The sequence below is a fragment of the Opisthocomus hoazin genome, chromosome 12, assembly GCF_030867145.1.
Source record: "Opisthocomus hoazin isolate bOpiHoa1 chromosome 12, bOpiHoa1.hap1, whole genome shotgun sequence".
Lineage (NCBI taxonomy): Eukaryota > Metazoa > Chordata > Aves > Opisthocomiformes > Opisthocomidae > Opisthocomus > Opisthocomus hoazin.
In genome coordinates this window covers 26,381,268-26,402,972 of record NC_134425.1, presented here as the reverse complement: position 1 = coordinate 26,402,972, position 21,705 = coordinate 26,381,268, and positions in this window count along the sequence as shown.

Here is a 21,705-nt window from a genome sequence, read left to right as displayed (position 1 = left end):
TGAGGCTGAGCAACAGCTTTCCAGGCTAGCCCCTTCTGCCTGCCAGCTATCTGCAGACGTTCGCATTTCAAGAGCAGGGCTGCGAAAGGAGCCTAGCATGTACACCATCTTTCCCAGGCTACGTTTGAAGTTTGAGGTGGCAAGACAAGCAAGGAGCCCCATTCTCTGTGCCTCTGTGCGAGCACTGCCATGGGCAGATGAGGCTGAGCAACAGCTTTCCAGGATAGCGCCTTCTGGCTGCCAGCTATCTGCAGACGTTCGCACTTTCGGAGCGGGGCTGTGACAGGAGCCTGGCAGGGACACCAACTTTCCCAGCATGCGTTTGAAGTTTCAAGTGGCAAGATAAGCAAGCAGTCCCATTCTCTGTGCCTCTATGGGAGCAGTGCCATGGGCAGATGAGGCTGAGCAACAGCTTTCCAGGCTAGCCCCTTCTGCCTGCCAGCTATATGCAGACGTTCGCACTTTCGGAGCAGGGCTGTGATAGGAGCCTGGCAGGGACACCACCATTCCCAGGCCACGTTTGAAGTTTGTGGTGGCAAGACAAGCAAGCAGCCCCATTCTCTGTGCCTCTGTGCGAGCACTGCGATGGGCAGATGAGGCTGAGCAACAGCTTTCCAGGCTAGCCCCTTCTGCCTGCCAGCTATCTGCAGATGTTCGCACTTTCGGAGCAGGGCTGTGATAGGAGCCTGGCAGGGACACCACCATTCCCAGCATGCATTTGAAGTTTTAAGTGGCAAGATAAGCAAGCAGCCCCATTCTCTGTGCCTCTGTGCGAGCAGTGCCATGGGCAGATGAGGCTGAGCAACAGCTTTCCAGGCTAGACCCTTCTGCCTGCCAGCTATCTACAGACGTTCGCATTTCAAGAGCAGGGCTGCGAAAGGAGCCTAGGAGGTACACCATCTTTCCCAGGCTACGTTTGAAGTTTGAGGTGGCAAGACAAGCAAGCAGCCCCATTCTCTGTGCCTCTGTGCGAGCAGTGCCATGGGCAGATGAGGCTGAGCAACAGCTTTCCAGGCTAGCACCTTCTGCCTGCCAGCTATCTGCAGACATTCGCACTTTCGGAGCAGGGTTGTGATAGGAGCCTGGCAGGGACACCACCATTCCCAGCATGCGTTTGAAGTTTCAAGTGGCAAGATAAGCAAGCAGCCCCATTCTCTGTGCCTCTGTGCGAGCACTGCCATGGGCAGATGAGGCTGAGCAACAGCTTTCCAGGATAGCCCCTTCTGGCTGCCAGCTATCTGCAGACGTTCGCACTTTCGGAGCAGGGCTGTGATAGGAGCCTGGCAGGGACACCACCATTCCCAGCATGCGTTTGAAGTTTCAAGTGGCAAGATAAGCAAGCAGCCCCATTCTCTGTGCCTCTGTGCGAGCAGTGCCATGGGCAGATGAGGCTGAGCAACAGCTTTCCAGGCTAGCACCTTCTGCCTGCCAGCTATCTGCAGACGTTCGCATTTCAAGAGCTGGGCTGCGAGAGGAGCCTAGCAGGTACACCATCTTTCCCAGGATACGTTTGAAGTTTGAGGTGGCAAGACAAGCACGCAGCCCCATTCTCTGTGCCTCTGTGCGAGCAGTGCCATGGGCAGATGAGGCTGAGCAACAGCTTTCCAGGCTAGCACCTTCTGCCTGCCAGCTATCTGCAGACATTCGCACTTTCGGAGCAGGGCTGTGATAGGAGCCTGGCAGGGACACCACCATTCCCAGCATGCGTTTGAAGTTTCAAGTGGCAAGACAAGTAAGCAGCCCCATTCTCTGTGCCTCTGTGCGAGCAGTGCCATGGGCAGATGAGGCTGAGCAACAGATTTCCAGGATAGCCCCTTCTGCCTGCCAGCTATCTGCAGACGTTTGCACTTTCGGAGCAGGGCTGTGATAGGAGCCTGGCAGGGACACCACCATTCCCAGCATGCGTTTGAAGTTTCAAGTGGCAAGATAAGCAAGCAGCCCCATTCTCTGTGCCTCTGTGCGAGCAGTGCCATGGGCAGATGAGGCTGAGCAACAGCTTTCCAGGCTAGCCCCTTCTGCCTGCCAGCTATCTGCAGACGTTCGCATTTCAAGAGCAGGGCTGCGAAAGGAGCCTAGCAGGTACACCATCTTTCCCAGGATACGTTTGAAGTTTGAGGTGGCAAGACAAGCAAGCAGCCCCATTCTCTGTGCCTCTGTGCGAACAGTGCCATGGGCAGATGAGGCTGAGCAACAGCTTTCCAGGCTAGCTCCTTCTGCCTGCCAGCTATCTGCAGACGTTCGCACTTTCGGAGCAGGGCTGTGATAGGAGCCTGGTAGGGACACCACCATTCCCAGGCCACGTTTGAAGTTTGTGGTGGCAAGACAAGCAAGCAGCCCCATTCTCTGTGCCTCTGTGCGAGCAGTGCCATGGGCAGATGAGGCTGAGCAACAGCTTTCCAGGCTAGCCCCTTCTGCCTGCCAGCTATCTGCAGACGTTCGCATTTCAAGAGCAGGGCTGCGAAAGGAGCCTAGCAGGTACACCATCTTTCCCAGGCTACGTTTGAAGTTTGAGGTGGCAAGACAAGCAAGCAGCCCCATTCTCTGTGCCTCTGTGCGAGCAGTGCCATGGGCAGATGAGGCTGTGCAACAGCTTTCCAGGCTAGCACCTTCTGCCTGCCAGCTATCTGCAGACATTCGCACTTTCGGAGCAGGGCTGTGATAGGAGCCTGGCAGGGACACCACCATTCCCAGCACGCGTTTGAAGTTTCAAGTGGCAAGATAAGCAAGGAGCCCCATTCTCTGTGCCTCTGTGCGAGCACTGCCATGGGCAGATGAGGCTGAGCAACAGCTTTCCAGGCTAGCCCCTTCTGCCTGCCAGCTATCTGCAGACGTTCGCACTTTCGGATCAGGGCTGTGATAGGAGCCTGGCAGGGACACCACCATTCCCAGGCCACGTTTGAAGTTTGTGGTGGCAAGGCAAGCAAGCAGCCCCATTCTCTGTGCCTCTGTGCGAGCACTGCGATGGGCAGATGGGGCTGAGCAAGAGCTTTCCAGGCTAGCACCTTCTGGCTGCCAGCTATCTGCAGACGTTCGCATTTCAAGAGCAGGGCTGCGAAAGGAGCCTGGCTGGGACACCAACTTTCCCAGGCTACGTTTGAAGTTTGAGGTGGCAAGACAAGCAAGCAGCCCCATTCTCTGTGCCTCTATGCGAACAGTGCCATGGGCAGATGAGGCTGAGCAACAGCTTTCCAGGATAGCCCCTTCTGGCTGCCAGCTATCTGCAGACGTTCGCACTTTCGGAGCAGGGCCGCGAAAGGAGCCTGACAGGGACACCATCTTTCCCAGGCTACGTTTGAAGTTTGAGGTGGCAAGACAAGCAAGGAGCCCCATTCTCTGTGCCTCTGTGTGAACAGTGCCATGGGCAGATGAGGCTGAGCAACAGCTTTCCAGGCTAGCCCCTTCTGGCTGCCAGCTATCTGCAGACGTTCGCACTTTCGGAGCAGGGCTGCGAAAGGAGCCTGGCTGGGACACCAACTTTCCCAGGCTACGTTTGAAGTTTGAGGTGGGAAGACAAGCAAGGAGCCCCATTCTCTGTGCCTCTGTGCGAGCACTGCCATGGGCAGATGAGGCTGAGCAACAGCTTTCCAGGCTAGCCCCTTCTGCCTGCCAGCTATCTGCAGACGTTCGCACTTTCGGAGCAGGGCTGTGATAGGAGCCTGGCAGGGACACCACCATTCCCATCATGCGTTTGAAGTTTCAAGTGGCAATATAAGCAAGCAGCCCCATTCTCTGTGCCTCTGTGCGAGCACTGCGATGGGCAGATGAGGCTGAGCAACAGCTTTCCAGGATAGCCCCTTCTGCCTGCCAGCTATCTGCAGACGTTCGCATTTCAAGAACAGGGCTGCGAAAGGAGCCTAGCAGGTACACCATCTTTCCCAGGCTACGTTTGAAGTTTGAGGTGGCAAGACAAGCAAGCAGCCCCATTCTCTGTGCCTCTGTGCGAGCAGTGCCATGGGCAGATGAGGCTGAGCAACAGCTTTCCAGGCTAGCCCCTTCTGCCTGCCAGCTATCTGCAGACATTTCCACTTTCGGAGCAGAGCTGTGATAGGAGCCTGGCAGGGACACCACCATTCCCAGGCAACGTTTGAAGTTTCAAGTGGCAAGATAAGCAAGCAGCCCCATTCTCTGTGCCTCTGTGCAAGCACTGCCATGGGCAGATGAGGCTGAGCAACAGCTTTCCAGGCTAGCCCCTTCTGCCTGCCAGCTATCTGCAGACGTTCGCACTTTCGGAGCAGGGCTGTGATAGGAGCCTGGCAGGGACACCACCATTCGCAGGCCACGTTTGAAGTTTGTGGTGGCAAGACAAGCAAGCAGCCCCATTCTCTGTGCCTCTGTGCGAGCACTGCGATGGGCAGATGAGGCTGAGCAAGAGCTTTCCAGGCTAGCACTTCTGGCTGCCAGCTATCTGCAGACGTTCGCATTTCAAGAGCAGGGCTGCGAAAGGAGCCTAGCAGGTACACCATCTTTCCCAGGATACGTTTGAAGTTTGAGGTGGCAAGACAAGCAAGGAGCCCCATTCTCTGTGCCTCTGTGCGAGCACTGCGATGGGCAGATGAGGCTGAGCAACAGCTTTCCAGGCTAGCCCCTTCTGCCTGCCAGCTATCTGCAGACGTTCGCACTTTCGGAGCAGGGCTGTGATAGGAGCCTGGCAGGGACACCACCATTCCCAGGCCACGTTTGAAGTTTGTGGTGGCAAGACAAGCAAGCAGCCCCATTCTCTGTGCCTCTGTGCGAACAGTGCCATGGGCAGATGAGGCTGAGCAACAGCTTTCCAGGCTAGCCCCTTCTGCCTGCCAGCTATCTGCAGACGTTCGCATTTCAAGAGCAGGGCTGCGAAAGGAGCCTAGCAGGCACACCATCTTTCCCAGGCTACGTTTGAAGTTTGAGGTGGCAAGACAAGCAAGCAGCCCCATTCTCTGTGCCTCTGTGCGAGCAGTGCCATGGGCAGATGAGGCTGAGCAACAGCTTTCCAGGATAGCCCCTTCTGGCTGCCAGCTATCTGCAGACGTTCGCACTTTCGGAGAAGGGGTGTGATAGGAGCCTGGCAGGGACACCACCATTCCCAGCATGCGTTTGAAGTTTCAAGTGGCAAGACAAGCAAGCAGCCCCATTCTCTGTGCCTCTATGCGAACAGTGCCATGGGCAGATGAGGCTGAGCAACAGCTTTCCAGGCTAGCCCCTTCTGCCTGCCAGCTATCTGCAGACGTTCGCATTTCAAGAGCAGGGCTGCGAAAGGAGCCTAGCAGGTACACCATCTTTCCCAGGATACGTTTGAAGTTTGAGGTGGCAAGACAAGCAAGCAGCCCCATTCTCTGTGCCTCTGTGCGAGCAGTGCCATGGGCAGAAGAGGCTGAGCAACAGCTTTCCAGGCTAGCACCTTCTGCCTGCCAGCTATCTGCAGACATTCGCACTTTCGGAGCAGGGCTGTGATAGGAGCCTGGCAGGGACACCACCATTCCCAGCATGCGTTTGAAGTTTCAAGTGGCAAGACAAGCAAGCAGCCCCATTCTCTGTGCCTCTGTGCGAGCACTGCGATGGGCAGATGAGGCTGAGCAACAGCTTTCCAGGCTAGCCCCTTCTGGCTGCCAGCTATCTGCAGACGTTCGCACTTTCGGAGCAGGGCTGTGATAGGACCCTGGCAGGGACACCACCATTCCCAGCATGCATTTGAAGTTTTAAGTGGCAAGACAAGCAAGCAGCCCCATTCTCTGTGCCTCTATGCGAACAGTGCCATGGGCAGATGAGGCTGAGCAACAGCTTTCCAGGCTAGCCCCTTCTGCCTGCCAGCTATCTGCAGACGTTCGCATTTCAAGAGCAGGGCTGCGAAAGGAGCCTAGCAGGTACACCATCTTTCCCAGGCTACGTTTGAAGTTTGAGGTGGCAAGACAAGCAAGCAGCCCCATTCTCTGTGCCTCTGTGCGAGCAGTGCCATGGGCAGATGAGGCTGAGCAACAGCTTTCCAGGCTAGCACCTTCTGCCTGCCAGCTATCTGCAGACATTCGCACTTTCGGAGCAGGGCTGTGATAGGAGCCTGGCAGGGACACCACCATTCCCAGCACGCGTTTGAAGTTTGAGGTGGCAAGATAAGCAAGCAGCCCCATTCTCTGTGCCTCTGTGCGAGCACTGCCATGGGCAGATGAGGCTGAGCAACAGCTTTCCAGGATAGCCCCTTCTGGCTGCCAGCTATCTGCAGACGTTCGCACTTTCGGAGCAGGGCTGTGATAGGAGCCTGGCAGGGACACCACCATTCCCAGGCCACGTTTGAAGTTTGAGGTGGCAAGACAAGCAAGCAGCCCCATTCTCTGTGCCTCTGTGCGAGCAGTGCCATGGGCAGATGAGGCTGAGCAACAGCTTTCCAGGCTAGCACCTTCTGGCTGCCAGCTATCTGCAGACATTCGCACTTTCGGAGCAGGGCTGTGATAGGAGCCTGGCAGGGACACCACCATTCCCAGCATGAGTTTGAAGTTTCAAGTGGCAAGACAAGCAAACAGCCCCATTCTCTGTGCCTCTGTGCGAGCAGTGCCATGGGCAGATGAGGCTGAGCAACAGATTTCCAGGATAGCCCCTTCTGCCTGCCAGCTATCTGCAGACGTTCGCACTTTCGGAGAAGGGCTGTGATAGGAGCCTGGCAGGGACACCACCATTCCTAGCATGCGTTTGAAGTTTCAAGTGGCAAGATAAGCAAGCAGCGCCATTCTCTGTGCCTCTGTGCGAGCAGTGCCATGGGCAGATGAGGCTGAGCAACAGCTTTCCAGGCTAGCCCCTTCTGCCTGCCAGCTATCTGCAGACATTCGCATTTCAAGAGCAGGGCTGCGAAAGGAGCCTAGCAGGTACACCATCTTTCCCAGGATACGTTTGAAGTTTGAGGTGGCAAGACAAGCAAGCAGCCCCATTCTCTGTGCCTCTGTACGAACAGTGCCATGGGCAGATGAGGCTGAGCAACAGCTTTCCAGGATAGCCCCTTCTGCCTGCCAGCTATCTGCAGACGTTCGCATTTCAAGAGCAGGGCTGCGAAAGGAGCCTAGCAGGTACACCAATATTCCCAGGCCACCTTTGAAGTTTGTGGTGGCAAGACAAGCAAGCAGCCCCATTCTCTGTGCCTCTGTGCGAGCAGTGCCATGGGCAGATGAGGCTGAGCAACAGCTTTCCAGGATAGCCCCTTCTGCCTGCCAGCTATCTGCAGACGTTCGCATTTCAAGAGCAGGGCTGCGAAAGGAGCCTAGCAGGCACACCATCTTTGCCAGGCTACGTTTGAAGTTTGAGGTGGCAAGACAAGCAAGCAGCCCCAGTCTCTGTGCCTCTGTGCGAGCAGTGCCATGGGCAGATGAGGCTGAGCAACAGCTTTCCAGGATAGCCTATTCTGCCTGCCAGCTATCTGCAGACGTTCGCACTTTCGGAGCAGGGCTGTGATAGGAGCCTGGCAGGGACACCACCATTCCCAGCATGCGTTTGAAGTTTCAAGTGGCAAGACAAGCAAGCAGCCCCATTCTCTGTGCCTCTGTGCGAACAGTGCCATGGGCAGATGAGGCTGAGCAACAGCTTTCCAGGCTAGCCCCTTCTGCCTGCCAGCTATCTGCAGACGTTTGCATTTCAAGAGCAGGGCTGCGAAAGGAGCCTAGCAGGTACACCATCTTTCCCAGGATACGTTTGAAGTTTGAGGTGGCAAGACAAGCAAGCAGCCCCATTCTCTGTGCCTCTGTGCGAGCAGTGCCATGGGCAGAAGAGGCTGAGCAACAGCTTTCCAGGCTAGCACCTTCTGCCTGCCAGCTATCTGCAGACATTCGCACTTTCGGAGCAGGGCTGTGATAGGAGCCTGGCAGGGACACCACCATTCCCAGCATGCGTTTGAAGTTTCAAGTGGCAAGACAAGCAAGCAGCCCCATTCTCTGTGCCTCTGTGCGAGCACTGCGATGGGCAGATGAGGCTGAGCAACAGCTTTCCAGGATAGCCTATTCTGCCTGCCAGCTATCTGCAGACGTTCGCACTTTCGGAGCAGGGCTGTGATAGGAGCCTGGCAGGGACACCACCATTCCCAGCATGCATTTGAAGTTTTAAGTGGCAAGATAAGCAAGCAGCCCCATTCTCTGTGCCTCTATGCGAACAGTGCCATGGGCAGATGAGGCTGAGCAACAGCTTTCCAGGCTAGCCCCTTCTGGCTGCCAGCTATCTGCAGACGTTCGCATTTCAAGAGCAGGGCTGCGAAAGGAGCCTAGCAGGTACACCATCTTTCCCAGGCTACGTTTGAAGTTTGAGGTGGCAAGACAAGCAAGCAGCCCCATTCTCTGTGCCTCTGTGCGAGCAGTGCCATGGGCAGATGAGGCTGAGCAACAGCTTTCCAGGCTAGCACCTTCTGCCTGCCAGCTATCTGCAGACATTCGCACTTTCGGAGCAGGGCTGTGATAGGACCCTGGCAGGGACACCACCATTCCCAGGCTACGTTTGAAGTTTGAGGTGGCAAGATAAGCAAGCAGCCCCATTCTCTGTGCCTCTGTGCGAGCACTGCCATGGGCAGATGAGGCTGAGCAACAGCTTTCCAGGATAGCCCCTTCTGGCTGCCAGCTATCTGCAGACGTTCGCACTTTCGGAGCAGGGCTGTGATAGAAGCCTGGCAGGGACACCACCATTCCCAGCATGCGTTTGAAGTTTCAAGTGGCAACATAAGCAAGCAGCCCCATTCTCTGTGCCTCTGTGCGAGCAGTGCCATGGGCAGATGAGGCTGAGCAACAGCTTTCCAGGCTAGCCCCTTCTGCCTGCCAGCTATCTGCAGACGTTCGCATTTCAAGAGCAGGGCTGCGAAAGGAGCCTAGCAGGTACACCATCTTTCCCAGGCTACGTTTGAAGTTTGAGGTGGCAAGACAAGCAAGCAGCCCCATTCTCTGTGCCTCTGTGCGAGCAGTGCCATGGGCAGATGAGGCTGTGCAACAGCTTTCCAGGCTAGCACCTTCTGCCTGCCAGCTATCTGCAGACATTCGCACTTTCGGAGCAGGGCTGTGATAGGAGCCTGGCAGGGACACCACCATTCCCAGCACGCGTTTGAAGTTTGAGGTGGCAAGACAAGCAAGGAGCCCCATTCTCTGTGCCTCTGTGCGAGCAGTGCCATGGGCAGATGAGGCTGAGCAACAGCTTTCCAGGCTAGCCCCTTCTGGCTGCCAGCTATCTGCAGACGTTCGCACTTTCGGAGCAGGGCTGTGATAGGAGCCTGGCAGGGACACCACCATTCCCAGGCCACGTTTGAAGTTTGTGGTGGCAAGGCAAGCAAGCAGCCCCATTCTCTGTGTCTCTGTGCGAGCACTGCCATGGGCAGATGGGGCTGAGCAAGAGCTTTCCAGGCTAGCACCTTCTGGCTGCCAGCTATCTGCAGACGTTCGCACTTTCGGAGCAGGGCCGCGAAAGGAGCCTGACAGGGACACCACCATTCCCAGGCCACGTTTGAAGTTTGTGGTGGCAAGACAAGCAAGCAGCCCCATTCTCTGTGCCTCTGTGCGAACAGTGCCATGGGCAGATGAGGCTGAGCAACAGCTTTCCAGGATAGCCCCTTCTGCCTGCCAGCTATCTGCAGACGTTCGCATTTCAAGAGCAGGGCTGCGAAAGGAGCCTAGCAGGTAAACCACCATTCCCAGGCCACGTTTGAAGTTTGTGGTGGCAAGACAAGCAAGCAGCCCCATTCTCTGTGCCTCTGTGCGAGCAGTGCCATGGGCAGATGAGGCTGAGCAACAGCTTTCCAGGATAGCCCCTTCTGCCTGCCAGCTATCTGCAGACGTTCGAACTTTCGGAGCAGGGCCGTGATAGGAGCCTGGCAGGGACACCACCATTCCCAGCATGCGTTTGAAGTTTCAAGTGGCAAGATAAGCAAGCAGCCCCATTCTCTGTGCCTCTGTGCGAGCAGTGCCATGGGCAGATGAGGCTGAGCAACAGCTTTCCAGGCTAGCCCCTTCTGCCTGCCAGCTATCTGCAGACGTTCGCATTTGAAGAGCAGGGCTGCGAAAGGAGCCTAGCAGGTACACCATCTTTCCCAGGATACGTTTGAAGTTTGAGGTGGCAAGACAAGCAAGCAGCCCCATTCTCTGTGCCTCTGTGCGAGCAGTGCCATGGGCAGATGAGGCTGAGCAACAGCTTTCCAGGCTAGCACCTTCTGGCTGCCAGCTATCTGCAGACATTCGCACTTTCGGAGCAGGGCTGTAATAGGAGCCTGGCAGGGACACCACCATTCCCAGCATGCGTTTGAAGTTTCAAGTGGCAAGACAAGCAAGCAGCCCCATTCTCTGTGCCTCTGTGCGAGCAGTGCCATGGGCAGATGAGGCTGAGCAACAGATTTCCAGGATAGCCCCTTCTGGCTGCCAGCTATCTGCAGACGTTCGCACTTTCGGAGCAGGGCTGTGATAGGAGCCTGGCAGGGACACCACCATTCCCAGCATGCGTTTGAAGTTTCAAGTGGCAAGATAAGCAAGCAGCCCCATTCTCTGTGCCTCTGTGCGAGCAGTGCCATGGGCAGATGAGGCTGAGCAAAAGCTTTCCAGGATAGCCCCTTCTGCCTGCCAGCTATCTGCAGACGTTCGCATTTCAAGAGCAGGGCTGCGAAAGGAGCCTAGCAGGTACACCATCTTTCCCAGGATACGTTTGAAGTTTGAGGTGGCAAGACAAGCAAGCAGCCCCATTCTCTGTGCCTCTGTGCGAACAGTGCCATGGGCAGATGAGGCTGAGCAACAGCTTTCCAGGATAGCCCCTTCTGCCTGCCAGCTATCTGCAGACATTCGCATTTCAAGAGCAGGGCTGCGAAAGGAGCCTAGCAGGTACACCATCTTTCCCAGGCTACGTTTGAAGTTTGAGGTGGCAAGACAAGCAAGGAGCCCCATTCTCTGTGACTCTATGCGAGCAGTGCCATGGGCAGATGAGGCTGAGCAACAGCTTTCCAGGCTAGCACCTTCTGGCTGCCAGCTATCTGCAGACGTTCGCACTTTCGGAGCGGGGCTGTGAAAGGAGCCTGGCTGGGACACCAACTTTCCCAGCATGCGTTTGAAGTTTGAGGTGGCAAGACAAGCAAGCAGCCCCATTCTCTGTGCCTCTGTGCGAGCACTGCCATGGGCAGATGAGGCTGAGCAACAGCTTTCCAGGATAGCCCCTTCTGCCTGCCAGCTATCTGCAGACGTTCGCACTTTCGGAGCAGGGCTGTGATAGGAGCCTGGCAGGGACACCACCATTCCCAGGCCACGTTTGAAGTTTGTGGTGGCAAGACAAGCAAGCAGCCCCATTCTCTGTGCCTCTGTGCGAGCACTGCGATGGGCAGATGGGGCTGAGCAAGAGCTTTCCAGGCTAGCACCTTCTGGCTGCCAGCTATCTGCAGACGTTCGCATTTCAAGAGCAGGCTGCGAAAGGAGCCTAGCAGGTACACAATCTTTCCCAGGCTACGTTTGAAGTTTGAGGTGGCAAGACAAGCAAGGAGCCCCATTCTCTGTGCCTCTGTACGAGCACTGCCATGGGCAGATGAGGCTGAGCAACAGCTTTCCAGGCTAGCACCTTCTGGCTGCCAGCTATCTGCAGACGTTCGCATTTCAAGAGCAGGGCTGCGAAAGGAGCCTAGCAGGTACACCATCTTTCCCAGGCTACGTTTGAAGTTTGAGGTGGCAAGACAAGCAAGGAGCCCCATTCTCTGTGCCTCTGTGCGAACAGTGCCATGGGCAGATGAGGCTGAGCAACAGCTTTCCAGGATAGCCCCTTCTGGCTGCCAGCTATCTGCAGACGTTCGCACTTTCGGAGCAGGGCTGTGATAGGAGCCTGGCAGGGACACCACCATTCCCAGCATGCGTTTGAAGTTTCAAGTGGCAATATAAGCAAGCAGCCCCATTCTCTGTGCCTCTGTGCGAGCACTGCGATGGGCAGATGAGGCTGAGCAACAGCTTTCCAGGCTAGCCCCTTCTGCCTGCCAGCTGTTTGCAGACGTTCGTATTTCAAGAGCAGGGCTGCGAAAGGAGCCTAGCAGGTACACCAATATTCCCAGGCCACGTTTGAAGTTTGTGGTGGCAAGACAAGCAAGCAGCCCCATTCTCTGTGCCTCTGTGCGAGCAGTGCCATGGGCAGATGAGGCTGAGCAACAGCTTTCCAGGATAGCCCCTTCTGCCTGCCAGCTATCTGCAGACGTTCGCATTTCAAGAGCAGGGCTGCGAAAGGAGCCTAGCAGGCACACCATCTTTCCCAGGCTACGTTTGAAGTTTGAGGTGGCAAGACAAGCAAGCAGCCCCAGTCTCTGTGCCTCTGTGCGAGCAGTGCCATGGGCAGATGAGGCTGAGCAACAGCTTTCCAGGATAGCCTATTCTGCCTGCCAGCTATCTGCAGACGTTCGCACTTTCGGAGCAGGGCTGTGATAGGAGCCTGGCAGGGACACCACCATTCCCAGCATGCGTTTGAAGTTTCAAGTGGCAAGACAAGCAAGCAGCCCCATTCTCTGTGCCTCTGTGCGAACAGTGCCATGGGCAGATGAGGCTGAGCAACAGCTTTCCAGGCTAGCCCCTTCTGCCTGCCAGCTATCTGCAGACGTTTGCATTTCAAGAGCAGGGCTGCGAAAGGAGCCTAGCAGGTACACCATCTTTCCCAGGATACGTTTGAAGTTTGAGGTGGCAAGACAAGCAAGCAGCCCCATTCTCTGTGCCTCTGTGCGAGCAGTGCCATGGGCAGAAGAGGCTGAGCAACAGCTTTCCAGGCTAGCACCTTCTGCCTGCCAGCTATCTGCAGACATTCGCACTTTCGGAGCAGGGCTGTGATAGGAGCCTGGCAGGGACACCACCATTCCCAGCATGCGTTTGAAGTTTCAAGTGGCAAGACAAGCAAGCAGCCCCATTCTCTGTGCCTCTGTGCGAGCACTGCGATGGGCAGATGAGGCTGAGCAACAGCTTTCCAGGATAGCCTATTCTGCCTGCCAGCTATCTGCAGACGTTCGCACTTTCGGAGCAGGGCTGTGATAGGAGCCTGGCAGGGACACCACCATTCCCAGCATGCATTTGAAGTTTTAAGTGGCAAGATAAGCAAGCAGCCCCATTCTCTGTGCCTCTATGCGAACAGTGCCATGGGCAGATGAGGCTGAGCAACAGCTTTCCAGGCTAGCCCCTTCTGGCTGCCAGCTATCTGCAGACGTTCGCATTTCAAGAGCAGGGCTGCGAAAGGAGCCTAGCAGGTACACCATCTTTCCCAGGCTACGTTTGAAGTTTGAGGTGGCAAGACAAGCAAGCAGCCCCATTCTCTGTGCCTCTGTGCGAGCAGTGCCATGGGCAGATGAGGCTGAGCAACAGCTTTCCAGGCTAGCACCTTCTGCCTGCCAGCTATCTGCAGACATTCGCACTTTCGGAGCAGGGCTGTGATAGGAGCCTGGCAGGGACACCACCATTCCCAGCATGCGTTTGAAGTTTGAGGTGGCAAGATAAGCAAGCAGCCCCATTCTCTGTGCCTCTGTGCGAGCACTGCCATGGGCAGATGAGGCTGAGCAACAGCTTTCCAGGATAGCCCCTTCTGGCTGCCAGCTATCTGCAGACGTTCGCACTTTCGGAGCAGGGCTGTGATAGGAGCCTGGCAGGGACACCACCATTCCCAGCATGCGTTTGAAGTTTCAAGTGGCAACATAAGCAAGCAGCCCCATTCTCTGTGCCTCTGTGCGAGCAGTGCCATGGGCAGATGAGGCTGAGCAACAGCTTTCCAGGCTAGCCCCTTCTGCCTGCCAGCTATCTGCAGACGTTCGCATTTCAAGAGCAGGGCTGCGAAAGGAGCCTAGCAGGTACACCATCTTTCCCAGGCTACGTTTGAAGTTTGAGGTGGCAAGACAAGCAAGGAGCCCCATTCTCTGTGCCTCTGTGCGAGCAGTGCCATGGGCAGATGAGGCTGTGCAACAGCTTTCCAGGCTAGCACCTTCTGCCTGCCAGCTATCTGCAGACATTCGCACTTTCGGAGCAGGGCTGTGATAGGAGCCTGGCAGGGACACCACCATTCCCAGCACGCGTTTGAAGTTTCAAGTGGCAAGATAAGCAAGGAGCCCCATTCTCTGTGCCTCTGTGCGAGCAGTGCCATGGGCAGATGAGGCTGAGCAACAGCTTTCCAGGCTAGCCCCTTCTGGCTGCCAGCTATCTGCAGACGTTCGCACTTTCGGAGCAGGGCTGTGATAGGAGCCTGGCAGGGACACCACCATTCCCAGGCCACGTTTGAAGTTTGTGGTGGCAAGGCAAGCAAGCAGCCCCATTCTCTGTGTCTCTGTGCGAGCACTGCGATGGGCAGATGGGGCTGAGCAAGAGCTTTCCAGGCTAGCACCTTCTGGCTGCCAGCTATCTGCAGACGTTCGCACTTTCGGAGCAGGGCCGCGAAAGGAGCCTGACAGGGACACCACCATTCCCAGGCCACGTTTGAAGTTTGTGGCGGCAAGACAAGCAAGCAGCCCCATTCTCTGTGCCTCTGTGCGAACAGTGCCATGGGCAGATGAGGCTGAGCAACAGCTTTCCAGGATAGCCCCTTCTGCCTGCCAGCTATCTGCAGACGTTCGCATTTCAAGAGCAGGGCTGCGAAAGGAGCCTAGCAGGTAAACCACCATTCCCAGGCCACGTTTGAAGTTTGTGGTGGCAAGACAAGCAAGCAGCCCCATTCTCTGTGCCTCTGTGCGAGCAGTGCCATGGGCAGATGAGGCTGAGCAACAGCTTTCCAGGATAGCCCCTTCTGCCTGCCAGCTATCTGCAGACGTTCGAACTTTCGGAGCAGGGCCGTGATAGGAGCCTGGCAGGGACACCACCATTCCCAGCATGCGTTTGAAGTTTCAAGTGGCAAGATAAGCAAGCAGCCCCATTCTCTGTGCCTCTGTGCGAGCAGTGCCATGGGCAGATGAGGCTGAGCAACAGCTTTCCAGGCTAGCCCCTTCTGCCTGCCAGCTATCTGCAGACGTTCGCATTTCAAGAGCAGGGCTGCGAAAGGAGCCTAGCAGGTACACCATCTTTCCCAGGATACGTTTGAAGTTTGAGGTGGCAAGACAAGCAAGCAGCCCCATTCTCTGTGCCTCTGTGCGAGCAGTGCCATGGGCAGATGAGGCTGAGCAACAGCTTTCCAGGCTAGCACCTTCTGGCTGCCAGCTATCTGCAGACATTCGCACTTTCGGAGCAGGGCTGTAATAGGAGCCTGGCAGGGACACCACCATTCCCAGCATGCGTTTGAAGTTTCAAGTGGCAAGACAAGCAAGCAGCCCCATTCTCTGTGCCTCTGTGCGAGCAGTGCCATGGGCAGATGAGGCTGAGCAACAGATTTCCAGGATAGCCCCTTCTGGCTGCCAGCTATCTGCAGACGTTCGCACTTTCGGAGCAGGGCTGTGATAGGAGCCTGGCAGGGACACCACCATTCCCAGCATGCGTTTGAAGTTTCAAGTGGCAAGATAAGCAAGCAGCCCCATTCTCTGTGCCTCTGTGCGAGCAGTGCCATGGGCAGATGAGGCTGAGCAACAGCTTTCCAGGCTAGCCCCTTCTGCCTGCCAGCTATCTGCAGACGTTCGCATTTCAAGAGCAGGGCTGCGAAAGGAGCCTAGCAGGTACACCATCTTTCCCAGGATACGTTTGAAGTTTGAGGTGGCAAGACAAGCAAGCAGCCCCATTCTCTGTGCCTCTGTGCGAACAGTGCCATGGGCAGATGAGGCTGAGCAACAGCTTTCCAGGATAGCCCCTTCTGCCTGCCAGCTATCTGCAGACATTCGCATTTCAAGAGCAGGGCTGCGAAAGGAGCCTAGCAGGTACACCATCTTTCCCAGGCTACGTTTGAAGTTTGAGGTGGCAAGACAAGCAAGGAGCCCCATTCTCTGTGCCTCTATGCGAGCAGTGCCATGGGCAGATGAGGCTGAGCAACAGCTTTCCAGGCTAGCCCCTTCTGGCTGCCAGCTATCTGCAGACGTTCGCACTTTCGGAGCGGGGCTGTGAAAGGAGCCTGGCTGGGACACCAACTTTCCCAGCATGCGTTTGAAGTTTGAGGTGGCAAGACAAGCAAGCAGCCCCATTCTCTGTGCCTCTGTGCGAGCACTGCCATGGGCAGATGAGGCTGAGCAACAGCTTTCCAGGATAGCCCCTTCTGCCTGCCAGCTATCTGCAGACGTTCGCACTTTCGGAGCAGGGCTGTGATAGGAGCCTGGCAGGGACACCACCATTCCCAGGCCACGTTTGAAGTTTGTGGTGGCAAGACAAGCAAGCAGCCCCATTCTCTGTGCCTCTGTGCGAGCACTGCGATGGGCAGATGGGGCTGAGCAAGAGCTTTCCAGGCTAGCACCTTCTGGCTGCCAGCTATCTGCAGACGTTCGCATTTCAAGAGCAGGCTGCGAAAGGAGCCTAGCAGGTACACAATCTTTCCCAGGCTACGTTTGAAGTTTGAGGTGGCAAGACAAGCAAGGAGCCCCATTCTCTGTGCCTCTGTACGAGCACTGCCATGGGCAGATGAGGCTGAGCAACAGCTTTCCAGGCTAGCACCTTCTGGCTGCCAGCTATCTGCAGACGTTCGCATTTCAAGAGCAGGGCTGCGAAAGGAGCCTAGCAGGTACACCATCTTTCCCAGGCTACGTTTGAAGTTTGAGGTGGCAAGACAAGCAAGGAGCCCCATTCTCTGTGCCTCTGTGCGAGCACTGCCATGGGCAGATGAGGCTGAGCAACAGCTTTCCAGGATAGCCCCTTCTGGCTGCCAGCTATCTGCAGACGTTCGCACTTTCGGAGCAGGGCTGCGAAAGGAGCCTGGCTGGGACACCAACTTTCCCAGGCTACGTTTGAAGTTTGAGGTGGCAAGACAAGCAAGCAGCCCCATTCTCTGTGCCTCTGTGCGAGCACTGCCATGGGCAGATGAGGCTGAGCAACAGCTTTCCAGGCTAGCCCCTTCTGCCTGCCAGCTATCTGCAGACGTTCGCACTTTCGGAGCAGGGCTGTGATAGGAGCCTGGCAGGGACACCACCATTCCCAGCATGCGTTTGAAGTTTCAAGTGGCAATATAAGCAAGCAGCCCCATTCTCTGTGCCTCTGTGCGAGCACTGCGATGGGCAGATGAGGCTGAGCAACAGCTTTCCAGGCTAGCCCCTTCTGCCTGCCAGCTATCTGCAGACGTTCGCATTTCAAGAGCAGGGCTGCGAAAGGAGCCTAGCAGGTACACCATCTTTCCCAGGCTACGTTTGAAGTTTGAGGTGGCAAGACAAGCAAGGAGCCCCATTCTCTGTGCCTCTGTGCGAGCACTGCGATGGGCAGATGAGGCTGAGCAACAGCTTTCCAGGCTAGCCCCTTCTGCCTGCCAGCTATCTGCAGACGTTCGCACTTTCGGAGCAGGGCTGTGATAGGAGCCTGGCAGGGACACCACCATTCCCAGGTCACGTTTGAAGTTTGTGGTGGCAAGACAAGCAAGCAGCCCCATTCTCTGTGCCTCTGTGCGAACAGTGCCATGGGCAGATGAGGCTGAGCAACAGCTTTCCAGGCTAGCCCCTTCTGCCTGCCAGCTATCTGCAGACGTTCGCATTTCAAGAGCAGGGCTGCGAAAGGAGCCTGGCAGGTACACCATCTTTCCCATGCTACGTTTGAAGTTTGAGGTGGCAAGACAAGCAAGCAGCCCCATTCTCTGTGCCTCTGTGCGAGCAGTGCCATGGGCAGAAGAGGCTGAGCAACAGCTTTCCAGGCTAGCACCTTCTGCCTGCCAGCTATCTGCAGACATTCGCACTTTCGGAGCAGGGCTGTGATAGGAGCCTGGCAGGGACACCACCATTCCCAGCATGCGTTAGAAGTTTCAAGTGGCAAGATAAGCAAGCAGCCCCATTCTCTGTGCCTCTGTGCGAGCACTGCGATGGGCAGATGAGGCTGAGCAACAGCTTTCCAGGATAGCCCCTTCTGGCTGCCAGCTATCTGCAGACGTTCGCACTTTCGGAGCAGGGCTGTGATAGGAGCCTGGCTGGGACACCACCATTCCCAGCATGCGTTTGAAGTTTCAAGTGGCAAGATAAGCAAGCAGCCCCATTCTCTGTGCCTCTGTGCGAGCAGTGCCATGGGCAGATGAGGCTGAGCAACAGATTTCCAGGATAGCCCCTTCTGCCTGCCAGCTATCTGCAGACGTTCGCACTTTCGGAGCAGGGCTGTGATAGGAGCCTGGCAGGGACACCACCATTCCCTGCATGCGTTTGAAGTTTCAAGTGGCAAGATAAGCAAGCAGCCCCATTCTCTGTGCCTCTGTGCGAGCAGTGCCATGGGCAGATGAGGCTGAGCAACAGCTTTCCAGGATAGCCCCTTCTGCCTGCCAGCTATCTGCAGACGTTCGCATTTCAAGAGCAGGGCTGCGAAAGGAGCCTAGCAGGTACACCATCTTTCCCAGGATACGTTTGAAATTTGAGGTGGCAAGACAAGCAAGCAGCCCCATTCTCTGTGCCTCTGTGCGAACAGTGCCATGGGCAGATGAGGCTGAGCAACAGCTTTCCATGCTAGCCCCTTCTGCCTGCCAGCTATCTGCAGACGTTCGCATTTCAAGAGCAGGGCTGCGAAAGGAGCCTAGCAGGTACACCATCTTTCCCAGGTTACGTTTGAAGTTTGAGGTGGCAAGACAAGCAAGGAGCCCCATTCTCTGTGCCTCTGTGCGAGCACTGCCATGGGCAGATGAGGCTGAGCAACAGCTTTCCAGGATAGCCCCTTCTGGCTGCCAGCTATCTGCAGACGTTCGCACTTTCGGAGCGGGGCTGTGAAAGGAGCCTGGCTGGGACACCAACTTTCCCAGCATGCGTTTGAAGTTTGAGGTGGCAAGACAAGCAAGCAGCCCCATTCTCTGTGCCTCTGTGCGAGCAGTGCCATGGGCAGATGAGGCTGAGCAACAGCTTTCCAGGATAGCCCCTTCTGGCTGCCAGCTATCTGCAGACGTTCGCACTTTCGGAGCAGGGCTGTGATAGGAGCCTGGCAGGGACACCACCATTCCCAGGCCACGTTTGAAGTTTGTGGTGGCAAGACAAGCAAGCAGCCCCATTCTCTGTGCCTCTGTGCGAGCACTGCGATGGGCAGAAGGGGCTGAGCACGAGGTTTCCAGGCTAGCACCTTCTGGCTGCCAGCTATCTGCAGACGTTTGCATTTCAAGAGCAGGGCTGCGAAAGGAGCCTAGCAGGCACACCATCTTTCCCAGGCTACGTTTGAAGTTTGAGGTGGCAAGACAAGCAAGCAGCCCCATTCTCTGTGCCTCTGTGCGAGCAGTGCCATGGGCAGATGAGGCTGAGCAACAGCTTTCCAGGCTAGCCCCTTCTGGCTGCCAGCTATCTGCAGACGTTCGCACTTTCGGAGCAGGGCTGTGATAGGAGCCTGGCAGGGACACCACCATTCCCAGGCCACGTTTGAAGTTTGTGGTGGCAAGACAAGCAAGCAGCCCCATTCTCTGTGCCTCTGTGCGAGCAGTGCCATGGGCAGATGAGGCTGAGCAACAGCTTTCCAGGATAGCCCCTTCTGGCTGCCAGCTATCTGCAGACGTTCGCACTTTCGGAGCAGGGCTGTGATAGGAGCCTGGCAGGGACACCACCATTCCCAGCATGCGTTTGAAGTTTCAAGTGGCAAGACAAGCAAGCAGCCCCATTCTCTGTGCCTCTGTGCGAGCAGTGCCATGGGCAGATGAGGCTGAGCAACAGATTTCCAGGATAGCCCCTTCTGCCTGCCAGCTATCTGCAGACGTTCGCACTTTCGGAGCAGGGCTGTGATAGGAGCCTGGCAGGGACACCACCATTCCCAGCATGCGTTTGAAGTTTCAAGTGGCAAGATAAGCAAGCAGCCCCATTCTCTGTGCCTCTGTGCGAGCAGTGCCATGGGCAGATGAGGCTGAGCAACAGCTTTCCAGGCTAGCCCCTTCTGCCTGCCAGCTATCTGCAGACGTTGCATTTCAAGAGCAGGGCTGCGAAAGGAGCCTAGCAGGTACACCATCTTTCCAAGAATACGTTTGAAGTTTGAGGTGGCAAGACAAGCAAGCAGCCCCATTCTCTGTGCCTCTGTGCGAGCAGTGCCATGGGCAGATGAGGCTGAGCAACAGCTTTCCAGGATAGCCCCTTCTGGCTGCCAGCTATCTGCAGACGTTCTCACTTTCGGAGCAGGGCTGCGAAAGGAGCCTGGCTGGGACACCAAATTTCCCAGGCTACGTTTGAAGTTTGAGGTGGCAAGACAAGCAAGGAGCCCCATTCTCTGTGCCTCTGTGCGAGCACTGCGATGGGCAGATGAGGCTGAGCAACAGCTTTCCAGGCTAGCCCCTTCTGCCTGCCAGCTATCTGCAGACGTTCGCACTTTCGGAGCAGGGCTGTGATAGGAGCCTGGCAGGGACACCACCATTCCCAGGTCACGTTTGAAGTTTGTGGTGGCAAGACAAGCAAGCAGCCCCATTCTCTGTGCCTCTGTGCGAACAGTGCCATGGGCAGATGAGGCTGAGCAACAGCTTTCCAGGATAGCCCCTTCTGCCTGCCAGCTATCTGCAGACGTTCGCATTTCAAGAGCAGAGCTGCGAAAGGAGCCTGGCAGGTACACCATCTTTCCCAGGCTACGTTTGAAGTTTGAGGTGGCAAGACAAGCAAGCAGCCCCATTCTCTGTGCCTCTGTGCGAGCAGTGCCATGGGCAGAAGAGGCTGAGCAACAGCTTTCCAGGCTAGCACCTTCTGCCTGCCAGCTATCTGCAGACATTCGCACTTTCGGAGCAGGGCTGTGATAGGAGCCTGGCAGGGACACCACCATTCCCAGCATGCGTTAGAAGTTTCAAGAGGCAAGATAAGCAAGCAGCCCCATTCTCTGTGCCTCTGTGCGAGCACTGCGATGGGCAGATGAGGCTGAGCAACAGCTTTCCAGGATAGCCCCTTCTGGCTGCCAGCTATCTGCAGACGTTTGCACTTTCGGAGCAGGGCTGTGATAGGAGCCTGGCTGGGACACCACCATTCCCAGCATGCGTTTGAAGTTTCAAGTGGCAAGACAAGCAAGCAGCCCCATTCTCTGTGCCTCTGTGCAAGCAGTGCCATGGGCAGATGAGGCTGAGCAACAGATTTCCAGGATAGCCCCTTCTGCCTGCCAGCTATCTGCAGACGTTCGCACTTTCGGAGCAGGGCTGTGATAGGAGCCTGGCAGGGACACCACCATTCCCTGCATGCGTTTGAAGTTTCAAGTGGCAAGATAAGCAAGCAGCCCCATTCTCTGTGCCTCTGTGCGAGCAGTGCCATGGGCAGATGAGGCTGAGCAACAGCTTTCCAGGATAGCCCCTTCTGCCTGCCAGCTATCTGCAGACGTTCGCATTTCAAGAGCAGGGCTGCGAAAGGAGCCTAGCAGGTACACCATCTTTCCCAGGATACGTTTGAAATTTGAGGTGGCAAGACAAGCAAGCAGCCCCATTCTCTGTGCCTCTGTGCGAACAGTGCCATGGGCAGATGAGGCTGAGCAACAGCTTTCCATGCTAGCCCCTTCTGCCTGCCAGCTATCTGCAGACGTTCGCATTTCAAGAGCAGGGCTGCGAAAGGAGCCTAGCAGGTACACCATCTTTCCCAGGCTACGTTTGAAGTTTGAGGTGGCAAGACAAGCAAGGAGCCCCATTCTCTGTGCCTCTGTGCGAGCACTGCCATGGGCAGATGAGGCTGAGCAACAGCTTTCCAGGATAGCCCCTTCTGGCTGCCAGCTATCTGCAGACGTTCGCACTTTCGGAGCGGGGCTGTGAAAGGAGCCTGGCTGGGACACCAACTTTCCCAGCATGCGTTTG